This window comes from Austrofundulus limnaeus, unplaced genomic scaffold (assembly GCF_001266775.1).
Source record: "Austrofundulus limnaeus strain Quisiro unplaced genomic scaffold, Austrofundulus_limnaeus-1.0 Scaffold53, whole genome shotgun sequence".
Classification (NCBI taxonomy): Eukaryota; Metazoa; Chordata; class Actinopteri; order Cyprinodontiformes; family Rivulidae; genus Austrofundulus; species Austrofundulus limnaeus.
Window position 1 is genome coordinate 1,586,556 of NW_013952455.1, and position 4,327 is coordinate 1,590,882.

Below are 4,327 nucleotides of genomic sequence, written 5' to 3' on the forward strand. Positions count from 1 at the left end.
CTTTGAGGGAACCAACTCCAGAACCTGTGAGGGAACTAACTCCAGAACCTGTGAGGGAACTAACTCCAGAACCTGTGAGGGAACTAACTCCAGAACCTGTGAGGGAACCGACACCAGAACCTGTGAGGGAACCGACACCAGAGCCTGTGAGGGAACCGACACCAGAGCCTGTGAGGGAACCAGCAACCCAAACTGTTCATGAGCCAAGTTCAGTCCGAGTACTAGAATCCTCTCCTGAACCTCGGGTCAAAGTCTTTGAGGCAGAACCAGAACCTGAAGYGGGCTCCACTGTTCAGATGGCAGCGCAGGTCAACCCCTTCAGGTTTGAAGACAACAGCTGCGGTCCTTCTTTGGGAACCACAGTCATGTCTCCTCCATGCTCCCCACCTGGTCCTGCTTCTCCTGTCAGACAGTCACACACCCTGCCCTCTCTTCTGGACATGGATGTCCAGTCTGATCCCTGGAACAGGAACCAAGCTTCTGCTGTTTGTACTTCACAGAGGTCAGACAATATGATGGGGTTTCAGACAGAAGAGGAGAAAGAAAATAAAAGCWGTGGCGTTCAGGAGGAGGARGARGARGARGAAGAAGAAGATAAAGAAAACTTGTTTCTGCTGACCTCCACAGCATCAGCAGCCCGGTTTGATGCTTCACCTCTGGATCATTTTACCCATAGAGACCTGGTCTCATCTCAAGAGGAGGAGGAGGCAGCAGAAAAGGCTGACGAGGAGATCAATGAGGATGACGATGATGATGAGGAGGAGGATGAAGACCTAAAAAGACCAGACCACCTGCTTTCATCCTTGACCACTGACATGAGCACGTCTCAGCCCTCTGATGAAATGCCAGTGCGTTCCTCAGTGTTGGGCGGTTCTGGCGGGTGGCCCGGGGAYGACCTCCTGTCTGGGCTGGACTCTGAGGACGTGAGCAGCTGCACCAGCAGCCGGCAGCAGGGCGTCTCCGACCTCAGCAGCACCCAGCACACYGCGATACTGGAGGGAACCCAGAGCTCAGACGCCCTGGTCGAYTCCAGTTTCAGAGGCTCAGAGGGAGATGGAAACCTCATGGGCTCTCCCAACGTGGAAACYATAGCCAACGAGGAAGAGGAAGATGAGGACGAAGACGATGACCGGGTGGACGATATAGACATGAGTTCAGAGCAAGTGGAGGAGCATCACCCAATTTTCCAGGAGCAGAAACAGGATGAGGAGGAGGATGAGGATGTAGAGATGCACAGTGAAGGAGTAATGGAGAGCTGTGGGATTGTAGACGATGACTTTAACGAAGAGCATTTGGACCACTTTAGTCGTTCTGGTCCTCAGTCTTGTGTTCCAGCTGCCTCCTCCTGGGGTCAGACAAACCCTTTCTCTGATACCTGGGCTCAGCCAGCCTCACTGCCCCCCGCYTCCTCCCCCAGCCCTGTATCTGACCGTGACGCAGCAGAGTCTGAGACCCCCACCCAGTCTCCTGCCCAGGCGTGTACAGACATCACTGCCCCGTCCTTCCCCTCTCAGCCGGAGCAAACACTCCACTATCACTCTGAACAGGCCAAGCACTGCTCTCCTGAGGAAACTCCTGATCTACTCCCTGCCTCAGTCGTAGGCGTGTCCCAGTCCAGCGCCCTGAGCGCCGCCGCTCTGGCCACCCACAGCAGCAGCGAGACGAGCACTCCCGAGGACCTCCGCGATTACGACAGCAGCTCCGGGGTGGAGTCTCACTCTGACAAACAGCAGACCCCAGTTCCCGCTTCGCTCCAGCCTGACATGGACCAGGACCTGGGCATTCATTTAGAGAAAGGTGATGGGGAGGAGGAGGAGGCCGAGACACTTCCTGCCGATGAGGTCTTAGGAACAGGACCTCCAACTGCTCCTGCGTCCGACCCTTCATCCCCCTCCACCTCAGGCGATGAAGCCAGCGACACGGAGGGYGAGATCCAAATCAACGACCCAGAAGCACCCATGATGATGGATGAGAGGGCCGGGTTTGAAAGCCCCCCTCCCTCCTCTAGTCTAACTGCCCTGGAGGAGGATGAGGAGGCGGGGGATRTAGCAGGTGGAGAGGGTGAAGAAGATGGAGGCGGAGCCACCCCTCAGTCAGCCAACTCCGTGGCCTCTTATGGTTTTGACTGCACCACGTCCAATTCCAAYGCTCACTCCATGGCTGAGAGCTGTGGTAAAAGCCCCGGCATCTTCTCCCTGGAGAACGAGGAACAGCTTCCAGAGGAGGCCAAGAACCCCTTCCTCATCAAGGAGCTGACCCTCCCCTCAGCAGCAGCTGCCGCCCAGGCTGAGGACCTGCTGGGAAACCCTGTGGACCTGATCCCTTTGAGACACCCAGAAGATAACTATCCCAGTGTGGATCACTACATGCTCGGAGGAAAGATGTCAGGAGATCACCTGGAGGAGTTCGATCCACTGGAGGGCACTCAGCACCTTGGGGGGCAGGAATCTGAAGACCCTGACAGCAGCCAGCCACCCTACTACTCTACCATATGTGATAAGACTGATAGTTTTCTGGAAGGTAACGTATAAGTCCCCTCTATAATCCCTGGAATGCACCTTTTTCCTGCAACCTTTCCCTTTTCCCCACATTGTTTTTTTTTTTTTCTCTCCAGTTGGGTTAGATGTCTTAGGGGGAAAAAAAAGAGGAGAGCAAGATATTAGAAAAAAGTTTTTTAAAATGAATGAAGGAGATGGGGAACAAAAAAGACTGTAGCAATTTTTAAATGAAGCCTTGTTTCTTACTGTTCTGGTCATGGTTCTGAGTGTATGGCTAAAACAACAGCTTTTTCTAGTAGAATGTTCTTTTTAAGTAACACTGCWTATTCTGTAACCCCTGATGGGGTGCTGACTCATCGGTCCACTGTGACTGGGCCTTTAAAAAAGAAAAGGAAAAAAAAAACTCAGATGAAAAGAAATGGACTCATTGTGTATTTATCCTACTGTTTTTACCGAACAATTGTCAATGATTTTATTTGTTTGGTTGATTTATTTTTTTGTTTGTTTGTTTTTTTTTTTTTTCTTCTTTTTYTTTCTGTTAAAACCTGGTCCTCCCTACCCTGTGTGCGCACTCTCCATGTTCCACATTATAGCGATAGTCACATATTTCCTTATAAAACTGTTCTTGTTGCAAGACTTTTAGCTGTCAGAATTACAGGTTAGGTGTTAACAGTTAGGTGTGGGAGGATTAGATTTAGGGCTGACCCAAATGTTTCATAGCTTCAAAGCTCTTTGTTGCCTTGATGATTCTCAAATCAGGACTGTTTTGTGTTTTATTGCCATAAAATCTATTAAACTGACAAAACAATGTTTATTAGTCAGAATAACATTTGTTAACTCTGACGATGAGACATGAAGACTTACAACTACACTATCAAAGTGTCTGGGCACAGTCTATGAACTGGAACATCATGAAGATGATAGGGGTTTATTTAAATTGAAATAACTACACAAAGTTTGTTCTGCGTATTTTGGTGACTTAATATTGTAAATGTAAAAATAAAAATCATCAAAGCTTTGAAGCCTTGACAATATAATTTGGGACAGCTCTAGTTAGGCTGCAGTTGTTTGTGTGCTTCGAAAAGGTTCYGCGCTTTTTCCGTAGGTTAAGGAGTAAATCACGCAGTCACGTACGGTTTGTGTTTCAGGCTTTTGTTTTAAAGTGGCTCCGCTTCAGTCAGCTGATGGTTTTTGTTTCAGCTTAATAACTAGCCTATTATTTAATGAAGCGCTAATCCTACATGACTACMACAGCTGAGCTTTACACGCTCCAGCTTTTTCACTCGCCGGCTTTTGGTTTACTATTTGAACAGTATATTGCATGTTTAACTAACAAAAAAAAAAAGACTGTACTACTTCCTGATATTTGAAACAGTTCTACCGTAGACGTGTTCAGAGTTGAATGGTTCACACTAGGTTATCTTTCAAAATTCCATTAAAACATTGTTGCAAGGCATTTTGTTCCCGTTTCTTACTTTCCCTACAGATCCTGCATGCTTTATTGTCCTTGTGTTCCAGTGGCTGTGTTCATATATTTGTTAATGCAACATCCTCTTAAACAGGAAGTGATGCAACATTACACACATGCAGTTTTGGTCTCACTGAAAAGCTCATGCTAAAGGCACCCAGTGGTTGATCTAATGTGCTTTTATTTAAATCGACAACATGATTCAGTTATCAGACGTAAGGTTGTGCTGCCCACTTGTCCTCTACTTTAATAGTTTCATTCRGCGGTGTTTGAGAGCAGATACTCCCTCCCCGGGCATCTTAAATGGGGAAAAATTAGAAAAAGAAACACCCCTTTAGGATGCCAGAGATTATATAAATCT

General features: G+C 47.9%; 1 pseudogene; it reads left to right on the plus strand.

Moving 5' to 3' along the window:
- Nucleotides 1-740: 740 nt before the first annotated feature.
- LOC106517840 (DNA topoisomerase 2-beta pseudogene) lies at nucleotides 741-3,954 on the plus strand (annotated as a pseudogene).
- Nucleotides 3,955-4,327: the final 373 nt, after the last annotated feature.